Source organism: Cherax quadricarinatus, chromosome 97 (assembly GCF_038502225.1).
Source record: "Cherax quadricarinatus isolate ZL_2023a chromosome 97, ASM3850222v1, whole genome shotgun sequence".
In the NCBI taxonomy this organism is placed as follows: domain Eukaryota; kingdom Metazoa; phylum Arthropoda; class Malacostraca; order Decapoda; family Parastacidae; genus Cherax; species Cherax quadricarinatus.
In genome coordinates, this window is record NC_091388.1 from 485348 (window position 1) to 505655 (window position 20308).

At 44.0% G+C, this 20308-nt stretch overlaps 1 long non-coding RNA gene across 1 annotated transcript in view; it reads left to right on the forward strand.

The window, feature by feature from the left end:
- The first annotated feature begins 381 nt into the window (after positions 1-381).
- LOC138855498 (uncharacterized) overlaps positions 382-20308 on the forward strand; it is a 90498-nt gene continuing 70571 nt past the window's right edge. The window contains exons 1-2 of the long non-coding RNA XR_011394740.1: positions 382-449; positions 5494-5536. This is a non-coding gene — a long non-coding RNA (uncharacterized lncRNA). The remainder of the gene's footprint in view (positions 450-5493; positions 5537-20308) is intronic.

Below are 20308 nucleotides of genomic sequence, written 5' to 3' on the forward strand. Positions count from 1 at the left end.
ATGTGTCCAGGGACTGTACCTCAACATTACAGAGGTATATAATGTGTCCAGGGACCGTACCTCATCATTACAGAGGTACATAATGTGTCCAGGGTCAGGGCCACAAAGTGTTGACTGCTGAACAAGTAATGAACCACTCACACGACCTCGCCTGCTCAGAGGTGCACAATATACAAGTTGTTTGTCTAAATACCAAATAGAACCCAGCTTGATTAATCAGTCTCCCTCAGATCTTCTTCATCAAGGGTGATGAATTACACTGTGTATACATCAAATCATCAACGAATGTCAAGACTGAGTTAAGCAACAGTTGATGAGAAGGTTCAAAGCTTCGAAGCTTCAAACCTGGAACTTTACGCTTGTCAGTGTGTCTGGTGTCGCAGTCACTCTACGAGGGTCATCACTCCGCATAAAACTTTATGAATCACAAAGTTTATATACACCCAGAAGTATGTATATGTGTATATCATACACACTGAGAAGTGTAGGTGTGTATGTATGTTGAAAGTATATGTATTAATATACAACATTGCTGAGCAGTGGTAGTGAAAGTGACTTTAGTCTTACTGATACTTTAGTAGCTGATAAACTTTAAACCTACTGAACCAGATCAGTGGTAGTGTGACCAGTGCTAGTGTAACCAGTGCTAGTGTGACCAGTGCTAGTGTGACCAGTGCTAGTGACCAGTAGTAGTGTGACCAGTGCTAGTGTAACCAGTGCTAGTGTAGCCAGTGCTAGTGTAACCAGTGCTAGTGTGACCAGTGCTAGTGACCAGTAGTAGTGTGACCAGTGCTAGTGTAACCAGTGCTAGTGTAACCAGTGCTAGTGTAGCCAGTGCTAGTGTAACCTGTGCTAGTGTGACCAGTGCTGGTGTGACCAGTGCTGGTGTGACCAGTGCTGGTGTGACCAGTGGTAGTGACCAGTGGTAGTGTGACCAGTGGTAGTGTGACCAGTGGTAGTGTGACCAGTGGTAGCGTGACCAGTGCTAGTGTGACCAGAGCTAGTGTGGCCAGTGCTAGTGTGACCAGTGCTAGTGTGGCCAGTGGTAGTGTGACCAGTGGTAGTGTGACCAGTGCTGGTGTGACCAGTCCTAGCATGACCAGTGCTAGTGTGACCAGTGCTAGTGTGACCAGTGCTAGTGTGACCAGTGCTAGTGACCAGTGCTAGTGTGACCAGTGCTAGTGTGACCAGTGCTAGTGTGGCCAGTGCTGGTGTGACCAGTAGTAGTGTGACAAGTGCTGGCGTGACCAGTTCTAGCGTGACCAGTGCTAGTGTGACCAGTGCTAGTGTGACTAGTGCTAGTGTGACTAGTGCTAGTGTGACCAGTGCTAGTGTGACCAGTGCTAGTGTGACCAGTGCTAGTGTGACCAGTGCTATGACCAGTGCTAGTGTGACCAGTGCTAGTGACCAGTGCTAGTGTGACCAGTGCTAGTGTGACCAGTGCTGGTGTGACCAGTGCTAGTGTAACCAGTGCTAGTGTGACCAGTGCTAGTGTGACTAGTGCTAGTGTGACTAGTGCTAGTGTGACCAGTGCTAGTGTGACCAGTGCTGTGACCAGTGCTAGTGTGACCAGTGCTAGTGTGACCAGTGCTGTGACCAGTGCTAGTGTGACCAGTGCTAGTGTGACCAGTGGTAGTGTGACCAGTGCTGGTGTGACCAGTGCTAGTGTGACCAGTGCTAGTGTGACTAGTGCTAGTGTGACCAGTGCTAGTGTGACCAGTGCTGTGACCAGTGCTAGTGTGACCAGTGCTGGTGTGACCAGTGGTAGTTTGACCAGTGGTAGTGTGACCAGTGCCAGTGTGACCAGTGCTAGTGACCAGTGCTGATGTGGCCAGTGCTGGTGTGGCCAGTGCTGGTGTGACCAGTGCTGGTGTGACCAGTGCTGGTGTGACCAGTGCTGGTGTGACCAGTGCTAGTGTGGCCAGTGCTGTGACCAGTGGTAGTGTGACCAGTGCTAGTGTGACCAGTGGTAGTGTGACCAGTGCTGGTGTGACCAGTGCTAGTGTAACCAGTGCTAGTGTGACCAGTGCTAGTGTGACTAGTGCTAGTGTGACCAGTGCTAGTGTGACCAGTGCTGTGACCAGTGGTAGTGTGACCAGTGGTAGTGTGACCAGTGGTAGTGTGACCAGTGGTAGTGTGACCAGTGGTAGTGTGACCAGTGCTGTGACCAGTGCTGGTGTGACCAGTGCTGGTGTGACCAGTGGTAGTGTGACCAGTGCTAGTGTGACCAGTGCTAGTGTGACCAGTGCTAGTGACCAGTGCTAGTGTGGCCAGTGCTGGTGTGACCAGTGCTGGTGTGACCAGTGCTGGTGTGACCAGTGCTGGTGTGACCAGTGCTGGTGTGACCAGTGCTGGTGTGACCAGTGCTGGTGTGACCAGTGCTAGTGTGGCCAGTGCTAGTGTGGCCAGTGCTGGTGTGACCAGTGCTAGTGTGGCCAGTGCTGGTGTGACCAATGCTGGTGTGACCAGTGCTGGTGTGACCAGTGCTAGTGTGATCAGTGCTGGTGTGGCCAGTGCTGGTGTGACCAGTGCTAGTGTGGCCAGTGCTGGTGTGACCAGTGCTGGTGTGACCAGTGCTGGTGTGACCAGTGCTAGTGTGACCAGTGCTGGTGTGACCAGTGCTGGTGTGACCAGTGCTGGTGTGACCAGTGCTAGTGTGACCAGTGCTAGTGTGACCAGTGCTAGTGTGACCAGTGCTGGTGTGACCAGTGCTGGTGTGACCAGTGCTGGTGTGACCAGTGCTGGTGTGACCAGTGCTGGTGTGACCAGTGCTGGTGTGGCCAGTGCTGGTGTGACCAGTGCTGGTGTGACCAGTGCTGGTGTGACCAGTGCTAGTGTGGCCAGTGCTGGTGTGACCAGTGCTGGTGTGACCAGTGCTAGTGTGACCAGTGCTAGTGTGACCAGTGCTAGTGTGACCAGTGCTGGTGTGGCCAGTCCTAGTGTGACCAGTGGTAGTGTAACCAGTGGTAGTGTGACCAGTGCTAGTGTGACCAGTGCTGGTGACCAGTGCTAGTGTGACCAGGGCTGGTGTGACCAGTGCTAGTGACCAGTGCTGTGACCAGGGCTGGTGTGACCAGTGCTAGTGTGACCAGTGCTGGTGTGACCAGTGCTAGTGTGACCAGTGCTAGTGTGACCAGTGCTGGTGTGACCAGTGCTGGTGTGACCAGTGCTGGTATGACCAGTGCTAGTGTGACCAGTGCTGGTGTGAGCAGTGCTGGTGTAACCAGTGCTAGTGTGACCTGGTGTGTCCTGGTGTGACCAGTGCTGGTGTGACCTGGTGTGACTGCTGGTGTGACCTGGTGTGACCAGTGCTAGTGTGACCAGTGCTAGTGTGGCCAGTGCTAGTGTAACCAGTGATGTGTCCTGGTGTGACCAGTGTTCATATTTTTACTTGTAAATAAGAGTGATCATTACGTCATCAATGTTGATGGAGGCGAAGTGTTGATGAACCTGGGCCCCAGCATCACCTGGGCCCCAGCATCACCTGGGCCCCAGCATCACCTGGGCCCCAGCATCACCTGGGTCCCAGCACCACCTGGGCCCCAGCATCACCTGGGCCCCAGCACCACCTGGGTCCCAGCACCACCTGGGTCCCAGCACCGGGTCTCTAGCACCACCTAGCAATGACAGTATACTAGGAAGGTTAGTGACATTCTACATAGATCATATTCTGTCACTGTATCCTGAGAATTTGACACTACCAAAATACTTCAGAGTTCGAAATTATATATTCAGGATACTTGCATTAGATGTATATACAAGGATACCAAAAAAAAAAAAGAAAAAAAGGCATAATGCCGTGACTGGAACAATACACAACTAACCCGCTCCTCTGTGTGGACTCAGATTCCTCTTCCTTCCAAGACAAATATTATTGTCAAACCTTCGGTGTGGCTGTGGGTTCTCCTCTCTCTCCTGTCCTTGCTAATCTTTACATGGAATACTTCGAGACTGTTCTTCCTACTATCGATGTGCGACCTTCACTCTGGCTCCGCTATGTGGATGACATCTTTGCTCTGTGACCTCATGACTCTTGTCTCTTCCAACCATTTCTTGAAGCTCTTAATAATCTTGCCCCTTCATTAAGTTTAAAGCTGAATGGGAATCTAATTCCTTGCTTCCTTTCCTTGATGTTTATGTCCACCGCTCAGATACAGGTTCTGCCTTTTCCGTGTATAGCAAACCTATGTACAGTGGCATGTACATTCACTACTTATGCTTCCTCTGTCAAGAAAAGTGTTCTTATCTCCCTATTTTTCATGCTCTCCTCATTTGTGATCCTCAGTGTCTTCAGTCAGTAATTTCCACTCTTCATAATTCATTTTCCCGTCTTGGCTACCCTTCCCACTTCATAGACTCTGCCTTCTCACGTGCTAAACGTAGTTTCTTCTCTCCCAAACTCTCTACTCCTGGGAACTCTTCTGTCCTCTGCCTTCCCTACATTTCCGGTCTTTCTAATCTCAACTTTCTCCGTTCCTTAGACGTCAAACTTACTTTCCGCCAGACTACAACTCTTCGCACTAATCTCGTTCATACCTCTCCTCCCTCAACAGATGTTCCTGGTGTCTACTCTATTTCTTGTTCCTCCTGTCCTCTTCAGTACTTTGGAGAAACTGGTCTATCTCTTTCTGACAGACTTAGGGAGCACAAAAATAGTGTTATGCTTGCCGACACTAACAATGCTCTGTTCTGTCACGTCAGAGATCAAAGCCATCCTATTGACTGGTCTTCTGCTAAAACTGTCTTCCCTACTTCCAACTTTCACAGTCGCCGTCTGGTTGAATCCTCTCTAATACACAACTTTCCTTGTATGAATGTTAGTCGTGGCTTCGTCTCTGTAGATGCCTTCCTCTCCCACTACATTGTAAAATTCTCCAAACTTCAGAACACTCGTGACCTAACCTGATCCCTCCATTTTTCTTCTTCTCCCTCTTCCCCTTTCCTCTTTCTCCTTTGCGTTGTCTTCTGCCCCGAGTATTTGTTCCTTTATTTATTTATCCCCCCCCCCCCTCTGTGTTCTTGTGGGCACCAGCTCCCTTGCAGTGCTCCTCTTTCTTAGTATTTAACTGGCCCCTCCTACTCTTACTACCTTCTCCACTACTACTACTACTACCACCACCTGCCTATATATACCCATCCTGCTCTCCTTTTTGTAAATGTGACTTTGTAAATGGTTCAAGTCGGACCGAAACGTCGTCGTGAGCTCCTCTCTTCTATGTGCAGGTTATTTGTGTATACAAGGATACATGTATGGTAATTTATGTAACTGTATTTATGTGTACCTCTGCCTGAATAAGTCGCTTTGACATTTTTTGGGTTATACCAGGTTCTCTACACATATTCTGCTATGTATGATAATCTATGTATTTGTGTATACCTCATAAACTTATGGGTGAGGGTACCTCCTGAAGTCTGAGGCTGAAGAGAAAACGGGATTCTTGAAGTGTGTTAGCTGGGACTCTTTTATTAATATATATTATTGTATTGTTGTAGGTAAGTCAAGGGAGTCGTCGTGGGACAACACATTACTAGTAAGGTAAGTGTAAATTTTTTTCACAAGTTGTCAGTGACGTTTTCAGTAATTTTTAAAGGGGGTGGAGGGGTAAGCCAGAGGAAGGCTTCGGTCAGATGACCTGAAGCTCCAACGGCGGGTCATTATATGGCTAAGACCCGCGTCAGGAAACACTAGTCCTGGTTCCTGATAAACCTGACCAGCCATCCAGTTGTATAAATAACCAACCCAGGGTAAAAGTTACCCCCCCCCCCTCCCCGTCCCCCCCTTTTCCCTCCAGTACGTCATGGAGAACATCAATATTTCCCCATTAATTAAGACGGAAGGAATTCAGAACTTAAATCCTTCAAATCACTTTATCCCTGCGACCTCAACTGGTACACATACCTACATAGACCCTCAGTAAATCGTTGTTAAGCAACAGAATACTCAGCGTACATTACGAATCAGACTACAACAAGTGCTGGAAAAAACTCCAGCTTTGGGCCGAAGACACTGAGGAAGCTCGAGAATGCCTCTTGCAAGTACCTCCTTGTCTTCTGGGACCAGCTGTCCCCAGGCCTAGCCCCATCCCCTTCCCCCTACTGGGCTCGGAGGGAGAAGCTAGGCACCTTGGGCTGCCACAAACCCCGCCCACACTGGGCTCGAAGGGTGTGGCAGCTGCATAGCAGCAGATGATGTCAGGAGGTGCAAAGGCAGCAAGCACTGCAGGATCCTTTTGAAGCCACACCCCACCTTTGGGCATTAAGCCTGAGCACTGGGGAAGCTCAAAAATGCCTCTTGCTGGGTGTGTTGCTGCTGCTATTACTACACACACAACAAGCACTGCAGGATCCTTTTGGAGCCACACCCCACCTTTGGGCATTAAGCCCGAGCACTGAGGAAACTCAAGAATTCCTCTTGCTGTGTGTGTTGCTGTTGTTACTACTTGTCCGTTGTGCTCTAAAAATAAAAAGATACTCGAGGTAACGAGTCTGACTGATCACTGTCAAGCTGACAACGTCTGGATACAGATTGTGTGGAGATAGTCACAACAACAAGTCATACGTCACAATTCCGACGTTTTTCATTATTGCTTTCTTATGATGACTTTTAAGTACATTGGGAAATTATTTACGTTTCTTAATATTGGAAAATTATGGTTAATTATCCATGATCTATCAAAAGGTCCTCACAACCCACGTATGGATCATAACCCTGCACTTAAGATCACAAGTTTCGACCTTCAGAACAATTTGCCTTTTAATATAAATAAAGTCCTTAATTTTTTATAAGCCGTTCTGTCCCTGGCTACCCATAACAAAACGTAAAGCAAGATAATAACGTTTTTTACAATCTTACTGATACCTGACTCTCGAAATTATCATGACAGGATTGTAACCATACCACGGGCGGGGTTAGAACCCGCGATCACAGTCATAAAACTGATTACCTCATACTCCTCCTCTCCTTACGCCTTCCTCTTTGTATTGGACTGATGAAGCCACTGTGTGGCGAAACGTTTCCTGAATAAAGATTCCCATATGCTGCATAAGTGTCTCAATCTTCAACTTGTCGGTTTTTCAAACCATTCATCACACAGTCATAAAACTCCAGACCGACGCGTTAGCCACTGGACCAGCTGGCTACAATAAGATGCATCTAACTAGGTATAGTTATACACCATAGGATTTTGATCGCGGGTTCGAACCCCACCCGTGGTATGGTTTAGTTTTCTTACTGGTACCTAACAGTACTGGTAATAATTACAACGATATTGTGAAGGTAGTTTGGGCACATATTGGGCAGTCCAGTGTACATCTGTAATTGTAATTGTAAATGTAATTGTAATTGTAATTGTAATTGGTTTAAGAAGAAAATTGATCATTGGTGTCCAAGACAAACCTTTCTTTTATTATTATTATTAAAACTAGACTGGGATTTAGCATATGAAAAAAATATTGATTTGTGGGGCTAAGATATAATTATTTTAAACGATGTTATGAGGTGTTTACAGCCATATGAGGTGTTTACAGCCATATGAGGTGTTTACAGCCATATGAGGTGTTTACAGCCATATGAGGTGTTTACAGCCATATGAGGTGTTTACAGCCATATAAGGTGTTTACAGCCATATGAGGTGTTTACAGCCATATGAGGTGTTAACAGCTATATGGTTATCTGACAGTGTGTCAGCGTGCCTCGTTGTGCTCCGGGTTTTCTGGTGTTTTCACGGTCGCTCTTACGTGCTAGAACTTTAATTTGTCATCAATCCTATACGATACATCCCTCTAGCGCCTGGAACCAATCTTGGCCGGAAAACATTATATACCGAGTCAAAAAAGAAGAATTAGTGTGCACTACCTAGCAGAGTTTACTGCCAGAGGGGAATCATAGGCCTGTGTCCCGTGCGAAAAAAATAATAATTGAACTTTTCGTGTCAGAGGAAAGAAAGTCTCCCTGATAACATTGAGTATACATAGTGTATACTACAGTGGCTCCCTAGTATATTGTTGATAAAGGCTAAAGTGTCATTTGAAAACAGGTGAATTTGTAAATGAAGTGATAAGCCTATAGAGGCAGGTGCCAGAAGTCGCCAGAAACTTACCACAGGTCAGCTGTTTTTAATAATCTTCCTGGCCTGCTAGTGTACTCGCATATAATCTAGTGATACCAGTGAATAGCAGAATACAGTGTTGTAGTAGCAACTAACCAGTATTATAATGGTACTTAGTGGAGTGGAGTGACTTTCATTAGTTTCTTTTTCTTGAAATACCAGACATATACTGTGAATTTCATATAACCTGTAGTTACCAGCGGTCGCAATATACACAACGAGAAGCAATTATTACTACAGAGAAAGCGTCCTTCCTCCAAAATTTCCACCAGTCAACTATAGTGATAATCTAGCATTTATTGTGGTGGAGACGGAAAAAAAAATAGAAAAGCTAGATACAGCGATTGATAAACAAGGGTTGAGGCTCAACCGTTCGTCACTGTAGGAGCTGCCAGAAATCACCGGTTTCTTCAACACGCAAGTTATACTTTTGTAACAATCAAATCACATATTACTCGGGTAGATAATTTCCAGTAGATCCTTCATGTGTTAGCCCAAATCACCGACCAGTATGTTTTAAATAAGCGACCCACTGATCAGATCAGATCGACTGGTCCGAACCCTTGACTGGTTTCAAACGGTTTCGTTGGACAATAAAGCAGACTGTAAACGGATGGGGTTGTAGGCGCCCTTATAAACACAAACATTAAATATATATCAGGAACGTGCACGGTAAGCTGTCCAATATACAAAAACAGTTAGAAACAGAAATACAAATAGCTAGAGCTTCATTTAAGGAGGTTATTAATAGAATATTCAAGAGGTTGCTAGTAGAATTGCAGTAAATCAACCATTCAAATCATTATGAAGCTGTGTGTAGTCTGTGGTCAGTCAAACAAACGGGCTTCCACATGCATAAATTGTCATTTGTGTGGAAATTGGTGTCACGCCCCTTGTGCAGATATCCAAGAACTAGCTACAAGCAGTATTAAAACAGGGAAATGTTTTTGGGTATGCCCAAATGAGATAAATCTGTGGACTAAAATCACAAGGGTATTAAAAGAGGACAACATCAAAGCTGCTTTCATAGACAACCTGGAAGCTTTCTACAAAAGATGGGAACATAAAAAGTCTGTGCTGAATGGTACTGCCCTTGATACTGGCCATGTAGTCAGAAACTGTAAGGCTGGAGATGAAGTCCTAGTAGTCAGTAAATGTGGGGCTGATAGTGCTGTCCTGGGAGACAGTAATGGTGAAGCTGGAGGTGCTGTCCTGGGAGACAGTAATGGTGAAGCTGGAGGTGCTGTCCTGGGAGACAGTTATGGTGAAGCTGGAGATGCTGTCCTGGGAGACAGAAATGGTGAAGCTGGAGATTTTGTCCAGGTAGTCGGGAATTATACGCAGGTAGGAATACATATAAATGACCTCATAGGGGACAGGAGCCATAGTAGGGAAACAAGTGTAGTCAAAGATAAGATAAAACCAATATTGCAAACTAGAAATACCGCAGGAAATAGCAAACAGGACTCCACTAGCAATAGTGAGGATATATTACCAAAAACAACTGGTGGGAGCTCCATTGTTGGTGCTAGGGAGGATAGAAGTAAGACAGGGAAACATGCACCAACAGGGAATACAGTCACAGAAACCCAAGGCAAACGGAAACCAAGCCTGTGCACATACTATGCACTTGGTATCTGCTGGCATGGGAAATCTGGAAAAACAGATGGGACGTGCAACTATGACCACCCTAGAAAATGCCATGCCCATATGACAACAGGAAAATGCAAACTCCATTCCTGTAAGCTTTTTCACCCTGAACTGTGTACCTCTTCAGTACAGGAAAGACTGGGCTATAACTTAAATTGCCAGGCATACCATCTAAAGGGGACAAAAAGATACAAAACATCCAGGCCATGGGAAAACCTGGGTAGCCACAGCCACTCAAGAGGGAGAGGTTTTTTAGTGCCAGGAAGGAAAAAAAACTGGCAGGAAATGGCAGAAATCGTACACCAAATCCAGTCATTCCTGGAGTGGAACTACAGTCGATGGCCTCCACTCCAAACCAACAGATACAGATACTAATGCCGGAAAAAAAATCCCCCCCCCAGTACCAACAATACCACCAGTCCGATAACATTCTTCTTTGCAAATATACAGGGTCTAAAGCCAGCAACAAACAAAATACCTTTCATCCGTGGACTGCTTGCAGAGGCAAAGGCAATGTTCGCGGCTTTCACTGAGACCCACATAAAGGATCACTTGGACAACGAAATATGGATCCCAGGTTACAACCTATACAGATGTGACAGAGTGAACAGGCAAAAGGGGGGGGGGGTTGGCCTGTACATTGCAGAGTCACTTGTTTGCACAGAACTGTTAATGCCTCAAATGATGTAGTGGAAGTTTTAGCAGTAAAGGTCGAGAACCAAAACCTAGTCATTGTGGTAGTCTACAAGCCTCCGGATGCAACATCCCAGCAATTCCAGGAACAGCTGTTAAAAATTGACCACTGTCTGGAAAATCTTCCAGCTCCTGCACCCAACATCTTGCTCCTGGGGGATTTCAACTTAAGGCACCTAAAATGGAGGAATATAGCAAATAATATTGTTGCAGTAATAACACCAGGAGGCAGCTCTGATGAAAACTCACACTCACACGAGCTTTTAAATCTCTGCACAAAATTCAATTTAAACCAGTAAATAATAGAGCCTACTAGACTGGAGAATACACTAGACCTCATCTTCACTAACAATGATGATCTGATAAGAAATGTCACCATATCAAAAACAAGTTTTTTAGTTTAATATGTTTATTATGCACCACATACCCATCCTGTGGGCGGTAGTCAAAAGATTACAGAGGTACATAATGAGTCCAGGGACTGGGCCTCAAAGTTTTGATAGCTGAGCAAGTTACAGAGGTAATGAATTCACAATTTACAAAGGTAATGAACTCGCAATTTACAAAGGTAATGAACTCCAGGTAGGTCTAGTCACAATCATGACAAGTTACAAAGGTATTTACAGATTACAGAGGTACACAATGGGTCCAGGGACCGGGCTCCAAAGTTTTGATGGCTGAACTAGGTACAAGGTAATGAACTCACAAGTTACAAAGGTAATGAACTCACAAGTTACATACTCAGATCACAACATAATTGAGGTTCAGACATGTATGCGTGGAGCCCCAGACCGACATAATGAGACTAGTCACGAGGGAGCATTCACCAAATTCAACTTCAATAACAAAAACATAGTGGGACCAAGTAAACCAATTCCTAACCGATATAAGCTGGGAAGATATACTAAGCAACACAGACCCCAACTTATGCCTAGAACAGATTAACTCGGTGGCACTCGATGTTTCCACAAGGCTTATTCCTCTAAGAAAAAGGAGGAGTAGATGTAAAATAGAAAGAGACAGGCGCTCCCTTTACAGGCGACGGAAAAGAATAACAGAGCGGCTAAAAGAGGTCAATATATCTGAAATGCGTAAGGAGACACTGGTCAGAGAAATAGCAAGCATCGAACTTAAGCTAAAAGAATCCTTTAGGAGTCAGGAATCGCGGGAAGAACTAAAAGCCATAAATGAAATCGAAAGAAACCCAAAGTATTTCTTCTCCTATGCCAAATCAAAATCGAGAACAACGTCCAGTATTGGGCCCCTACTTAAACAAGATGGGTCCTACACAGATGACAGCAAGGAAATGAGTGAGCTACTCAAGTCCCAATATGAGGAGGCCTGGTCACAGACCGGGCCGCGGGGGCGTTGACCCCCGAAACTCTCTCCAGACTTAACCAAGCACGTGACTCAGTTTTTAGCAAGCTGCTAACCAGACTGAGAGTCGAAGATCAAAATGAATTTTTTATGAGAGAGCCACAAAATTTGATTAACACAAGCCTATCCGATGTTATCCTGACGCCAAATGACTTCGAACAGGCGATAAATGACATGCCCATGCACTCTGCCCCAGGGCCAGACTCATGGAACTCTGTGTTCATCAAGAACTGCAAGAAGCCCCTATCACGAGCCTTTTCCATCCTATGGAGAGGGAGCATGGACACGGGGGTCGTCCCACAGTTACTAAAAACAACAGACATAGCCCCACTCCACAAAGGGGGCAGTAAAGCAACAGCAAAGAACTACAGACCAATAGCACTAACATCCCATATCATAAAAATCTTTGAAAGGGTCCTAAGAAGCAAGATCACCACCCATCTAGAAGCCCATCAGTTACACAACCCAGGGCAACATGGGTTTAGAACAGGTCGCTCCTATCTGTCTCAACTATTGGATCACTACGACAAGGTCCTAAATGCACTAGAAGACTAAAAGAATGCAGATGTAATATATGCAGACTTTGCAAAAGCCTTCGACAAGTGTGACCATGGCGTAATAGCGCACAAAATGCGTGCTAAAGGAATAACAGGAAAAGTCGGTCGATGGATCTATAATTTCCTCACTAACAGAACACAGAGAGTAGTCGTCAACAGAGTAAAGTCCGAGGCAGCTACGGTGAAAAGCTCTGTTCCACAAGGCACAGTACTCGCTCCCATCTTGTTCCTCATCCTCATATCCGACATAGACAAGGATGTCAGCCACAGCACCGTGTCTTCCTTTGCAGATGACACCCTAATCTGCATGACAGTGTCTTCCATTGCAGACACTGCAAGGCTCCAGGCGGACATCAACCAAATCTTTCAGTGGGCTGCAGAAAACAATATGAAGTTCAACGATGATAAATTTCAATTACTCAGATATGGTAAACATGAGGAAATTAAATCTTCATCAGAGTACAAAACAAATTCTGGCCACAAAATAGAGCGAAACACCAACGTCAAAGACCTGGGAGTGATCATGTCGGAGGATCTCACCTTCAAGGACCATAACATCTGCTAGAAAAATGACAGGATGGATAATGAGAACCTTCAAAACTAGGGAGGCCAAGCCCATGATGATACTCTTCTGGTCACTTGTTCTATCTAGGCTGGAATATTGCTGCACACTAACAGCACCTTTCAAGGCAGGTGAAATTGCCGACCTAGAAAATGTACAGAGAACTTTCACGGCGCGCATAACGGAGATAAAACACCTCAATTACTGGGAGCGCTTGAGGTTCCTAAACCTGTATTCCCTGGAACGCAGGAGGGAGAGATACATGATTATATACACCTGGAAAATCCTAGAGGGACTAATACCGAACTTGCACACGAAAATCACTCGCTACGAAAGCAAAAGACTTGGCATACGATGCACCATCCCCTCAATGAAAAGCAGGGGTGTCTCTAGCACGTTAAGAGACCATACAATAAGTGTCAGGGGCCCGAGACTGTTCAACTGCCTCCCAGCACACATAAGGGGGATTACCAACAGACCCCTGGCAGTCTTCAAGCTGGCACTGGACAAGCACCTAAAGTCAGTTCCTGATCAGCCGGGCTGTGGCTCGTACGTTGGTTTGCGTGCAGCCAGCAGCAACAGCCTGGTTGATCAGGCTCTGATCCACCAGGAGGCCTGGTTGTTACAAAAAAACGTAATTCTAAAAGCTTAGAGATCTCCAGGTAATACTAGAAAGGACTGCCCTTCTAGCATCCAGCCTGTTACTGGGTTTTCGTAACAAGTAGTCAGTATCCTTGTCCAATTATCCATTAAAATTCAGTATTATTCAATAGTGCTTCAGGATTACAACTGGTAGGCTACTAACTAGAGAAATTAAAATTTAATAAATTTATTAATCATTAAGTTGTCTAGAGGTATATTATCAAATTAAATTAATCACAGCAATCAAAATAAAATCAATCTCTCGAGTTCAATATTATTGTGCTGAAAGCACATATCACATTTATAATTCTTAAGTACCGTCTGGTACATTAACATTTAATAAGATATTACAAATATGTACAAGTAAGTTCGTGTAAGTGTGTAAATGCTCTAAGTAGTTCGCTATGTCTCACGACTCGACTAGACTTAAACAAGTGACTGACAAAGTCCTCACATAAACTAACTTCTTGACCGACTGGCAACCAGAACAGTCTGCTTGAACAATGAAAAGAATGCTAAGCCCAATAGCCATATAACAAGAGATTGCGACACAATCAGGATTAAGGAGATAATATAACGACACTAAGTAGGGACCATCAGCAGATCCTCCACAACGTCGAAAATCACTAAGTCTATACAATGTTCTGTGAACAGAGTTCTACAGAACTAACAAGAATAATGAGACAGACAATCTGTCCAACCACCAAGCGAGTCTAGACCAGACTGAATACTTCACGAGAGGTGAGGACACCCCCCCCCCCGATCACGTGATAGCCCCGTGGACAGCACAGCTCAGAAGCCGGCAGTATAACGAGCGACAAGCGATAATTACAGTAGTTTGACAATCAAGACTTGAACTGAGCACATATTATGTACATCCTAACAACATAAGCTACGTCAAATAACAATATAAGGCAATACATTTGCGATTTAGCTATTATCGCAAATATAAGCAATATAAAATTATATGAAAAGGTAATATACATTATATATATACATAATAATCATTGTAACCCATTCAGGGGTTGCAACACTGGTCACAGACCGGGCCGCGGGGGCGTTGACCCCCGGAACTCTCTCCAGGTAATACTCCAGGTAAATATGAGGTGTTCACAGCCATATGAGGTGTTTACAGCTATATGAGGTGTTTACAGCCACATGAGGTGTTTACAGCTATATGAGGTGTTTACAGCCACATGAGGTGTTTACAGCTATGAGGTGTTTACAGCCACATGAGGTGTTTACAGCTATGAGGTGTTTACAGCCACATGAGGTGTTTACAGCTATATGAGGTGTTTACAGCTATACGAGGTGTTTACAGCTATACGAGGTGTTTACAGCCACATGAGGTGTTTACAGCTATGAGGTGTTTACAGCCATATGAGGTGTTTACAGCCACATGAGGTGTTTACAGCTATATGAGGTGTTTACAGCCACATGAGGTGTTTACAGCTATGAGGTGTTTACAGCCATATGAGGGGTTTACAGCCACATGAGGTGTTTACAGCTATATGAGGTGTTTACAGCCACATAAGGTGTTTACAGCCATGTGAGGTGTTTACAGAAACATGAGGTGTTTACAGCCATATGAGGTGTTTACAGCAATATGAGGTGTTTACAGCCATTAAGTGAGGTGTTTACAGCCATCAAGTGAGGTGTTTACATCCATCTAGTGAGGTGTTTACATCCATCTAGTGAGGTGTTTACATCCATCAAGTGAGGTGTTTACATCCATCTAGTGAGGTGTTTACAGCCATCTAGTAAGGTGTTTACATCCATCTGGTGAGGTGTTTACAGCCATCTAGTTAGGTGTTTACAGCCATCTAGTGAGGTGTTTACAGCCATCTAGTGATGTGTTTACAGCCATCTAGTGAGGTGTTTATACCCATCTAGTGATGTGTTTACAGCCATCTAGTGAAGCGTTTACAGCCATCTAGTGAGGTGTTTACAGCCATCAAATGTGTTAACAGCCATCTAGTGAGGTGTTTACAGCCATCTAGTGATGTGTTTACAGCCATCTAGTGAGGTGTTTACAGTCATCTAGTGACGTGTTTGCAGCCATCTAGTGAGGTGTTTACAGCCATCTAGTGATGTGTTTACAGCCATCTAGTGATGTGTTTACATCCATCTAGTGATGTGTTTACATCCATCTAGTGATGTGTTTACAGCCATCTAGTGATGTGTTTACAGCCATCTAGTGATGTGTTTACAGCCATCTAGCGAGGTGTTTACAGCCATCTAGTGATGTGTTTACAGCCATCTAGTGAAGTGTTTACAGCCATCTAGTGAGGTGTTTACAGCCATCTAGTGATGTGTTTACAGCCATCTAGTGATGTGTTTACATCCATCTAGTGATGTGTTTACATCCATCTAGTGATGTGTTTACAGCCATCTAGTGATGTGTTTACAGCCATCTAGTGAGGTGTTTACAGCCATCTAGTGATGTGTTTACATCTATCTAATGAGGTGTTTACAGCCATCTAGTGATGTGTTTACAGCCATTTAGTGATGTGTTTACATCCATCTAATGAGGTGTTTACAGCCATCTAGTGAGGTGTTTACAGCCATCTAGTGATGTGTTTACAGCCATCTAGTGATGTGTTTACAGCCATCTAGTGAGGTGTTTACAGCCATCTAGTGATGTGTTTACAGCCATCTAGTGATGTGTTTACATCCATCTAATGAGGTGTTTACAGCCATCTAGTGAGGTGTTTACAGCCATCTAGTGAGGTGTTTACAGCCATCTAGTGATGTGTTTACAGCCATTTAGTGATGTGTTTACATCCATCTAATGAGGTGTTTACAGCCATCTAGTGAGGTGTTTACAGCCATCTAGTGAGGTGTTTACAGCCATCTAGTGAGGTGTTTACAGCCATCTAGTGAGGTGTTTACAGCCATCTAGTGAGGTGCTTACAGCCATCTAGTGAGGTGTTTACAGCCATCTAGTGAGGTGTTTACAGTCATCTAGTGAGGTGTTTACAGCCATCTAGTGAGGTGCTTACAGCCATCTAGTGAGGTGTTTACAGCCATCTAGTGAGGTGTTTACAGCCATCTAGTGAGGTGTTTACAGCCATCTAGTGAGGTGCTTACAGCCATCTAGTGAGGTGTTTACAGCCATCTAGTGAGGTGTTTACAGCCATCTAGTGAGGTGTTTACAGCCATCTAGTGAGGTGCTTACAGCCATCTAGTGAGGTGTTTACAGCCATCTAGTGAGGTGTTTACAACCATCTAGTAATTTTCTCCCACAATAACAGTCGTCAATTTAACAATCACTATCAGTTGGTAAATGAATGGAGAGATGAGAACTTGGATGATCTACAACCACTACCTTCCATCGATACTTCAACTCTTGAAGATACCCACCCGCTTACTAGACCTATTACATTACTAGAGATGAGTTAGGTTATTGGAAGAATGAGAAATAGAGCCTCTGGTCTCTCTGGAATAACAATGAAACAAATGAAGTTCCTACCCAGAAATTGTAAACAGTCTTTGGTAAATATCTTTAATGCCATCTTGGCCTCAGGACATTTTCCAGTGGTTTTTAAGACTGCTAAGATGATCTTTCTTGGTAAGCCCAATAAAGACATCCACCAACCTGGGAACTATAGACCTATATCTTTACTTGAAGTCACTGGAAAAGTTCTTGAGAAAGTCATTTCCAACAGATTGAACTACTATATGGAGTTTAATCACTTTTTTACTGAAAAACAATTTGGCTTTAGAACACATAGAGGTACCAATCATGCAATAAATGTTATTTTCGATACTGTAGCAAGTCTAAAACATCAGGGCAATCTTGCCTTAATTGCCACCAGAGATGTTCATAAAGCTTTTGATAGCTTATGGCATGATGGCCTTATATACAAACTCATTGACCTACCAGACCATAACTGGACTTTCCTCAGAGTAATATATAATTTCTTAACTCAAAGAAAAATCATTCCCACCTTTCATGGCAGGTCGACAAAGCCTTTCATACCGACGGCTGGTGTCCCACAAGGTTCTTGTCTCAGTCAACTTCTGTTCAACATTTATGTGAATGATCTTCCTCAACCAGAGTTTAGTGATACGATTGTGACACAGTTTGCAGATGATGTTATTCATGTCGTCTCATCAACTCCGGTAACAGGAAAATACAAGTATGAGAGAGTCATAGAAAAAATGAATATTGAACTTCGTCGAACATCTAATTGGGAAAAGAAGTGGAGAATTACGACTAATCCTGACAAGGTCCTTGTTAGCACGATAGGATGTTTTGCATCAACAATTGAAGATAAAGGAGGTATCTCCATCAGAGGTACACCTGTAGCCATTAGAAACCCTAACAAGATCTTGGGATATGAAATAGACAGGCTGCTCCACTCAACATATCATGTAACTAAAAAGATCAACACAGCCAAAGTCGGTCTTAGCAGTCTCTTTCGATTCAATCAAGCCCCTCAACATGTCAAAAAACATCTGTATAAAATGTTAATACGACCTATACTCGAATACCCTTGTGTCCCAATGTCATTAACAACTAAGACAAATATGCTACGGTTACAAAGGGTCCAGAATAGAGCTCTTCGCTTCATTACCGATACCAGGAGGAGAGACAGAGTTAAAATGGCAGATTTACACATACAACAAGATATTACTGCCATAAATGTACGCCTCGACACCCTAAAAAAGAAACAACTCTATACAATACAAGAACTATACATGCCAGATAGAGAACATCCTATACAAGTGGTTAATACCACGGATTATATCATCAATACTCCTCCTCACAGGACTCAAAGAATGACTCTCCCACAGAGGGTCCGTCGTTTTATACATAAAGATGATTACCCTCGACCCATGATATTGAGCAACCTCCCTGATGAAGAAGATTGAGTACCACCAGAACCCTTCTATGTATACTGAGAACATCATCGCCCCCAATTAGGGAGACATCTTATATAACAATCTAATGTAAAAATTATGCTATTTACCATGGCTGGACACCACCTGTAAGAAGCCATTGTCACCTAATTCTATAAACTGGCCAGAAAATTATTGCCTTCATTGTCGCATAAATATCCGTTGTGCAATCGCAAAAAAAAAAAAAAAAAAAAAAAAAAAAAAGGAATTGCAACTCGTATAATTACTACCAATTCAGAGTCATGTACTTATATATCTGTTATATCTATGTGACTCTGATGGGTTAGTCTTATACCCCTTAAAGAATATCTTATCATTTCACGTACACTTTTTAAATTGATAAATTAGACACATGTGCAACTCTTGGGTATCTTTATTGAGGAAACGTTTCGCCACACAGTGGCTTCATCAGTCCATACATAGGAGAATCTTGAAGAACAGGAGGAGAATGAGGTAATCAGTCCCTCAACCTTGAGTCGATGTGGTCAGTCCATCAATCTTGAATAGAATACGGCATATGAGCGGAGAAGGAGCTTATAAACCGTATGGCAGGAGAGGTGCAGCAGTCATAGGTGGTGTCACATTTGTTCAATGTGGAAGTAGGTCGTGCCCAAGAATTAGGCAAGCGAAGAGTTGCACTTGTGTCTAATTTATCAACATGTCGGTTCTCTGAACCATTCATCTACAAACCTGTCAGACACTGCAACTTCTTGGGATCTTAATACTTGGGAATTCTTCGCTTGCCTAATTCTTGGGCACGACCTACTTCCACATTGAACAAATGTGACACCACCTATGACTGCTGCACCTCTCCTGCCATACGGTTTATAAGCTCCTTCTCCGCACGTATGCCGTATTCTATTCAAGATTGATGGACTGACCACATCGACTCAAGGTTGAGGGACTGATTACCTCATTCTCCTCCTGTCCTTCAAGTTTCTCCTACGTATGGACTGATGAAGCCACTGTGTGGCGAAACGTTTCCTCAATAAAGATACCCAAGAGTTGCACATGTGTCTAATTTATCAACATGTCGGTTCTCTGAACCATCCATCTACAAACTTTTTAAATTACACCAAAGTGGTTGGGCCACTTAACTTTTATATCCTACCTCTCTCCCTCCTACCACCCTTTTCCAAAATTTCTATCCTTACCCATCCTTCTTCCTTACCCATCTCACCAAAGCTCTGGTCTGGACAAGAACAAGAACAAGTGAGGTGTTTACAGCCATCTAGTGAGGTGTTTACAGCCATCTAGTGAGGTGTTTACAGCCATCTAGTGAGGTGTTTACAGTCATCTATTGAGATGTTTACAGCCATCTAGTGAGGTGTTTACAGCCATCTAGTGAGGTGTTTACAGCCATCTAGTGAGGTGTTTACAGCCATCTAATGAGATGTTTACAGTCATCTATTGAGATGTTTACAGCCATCTTGTGAGGTGTTTACAGCCATCTAGTGAGGTGTTTACAGCCATCTAGTGAGGTGTTTACAGCCATCTAGTGAGGTGTTTACAGCCATCTAGTGAGGTGTTTACAGCCATCTAGTGAGGTGTTTACAGCCATCTAGTGAGGTGTTTACAGCCATCTAGTGAGGTGTTTACAGCCATCTAGTGAGGTGTTTACAGCTATCTAGTGATGTGTTTACAGCCATCTAGAGAGGTGTTTACAGCCATCTAGTGAGACGTTTACAGCCATCTAGTGAGGTGTTTACAGCCATCTAGTGAGGTGTTTACAGCCATCTAGTGAGGTGTTTACAGTCATCTATTGAGATGTTTACAGCCATCTTGTGAGGTGTTTACAGCCATCTAGTGAGGTG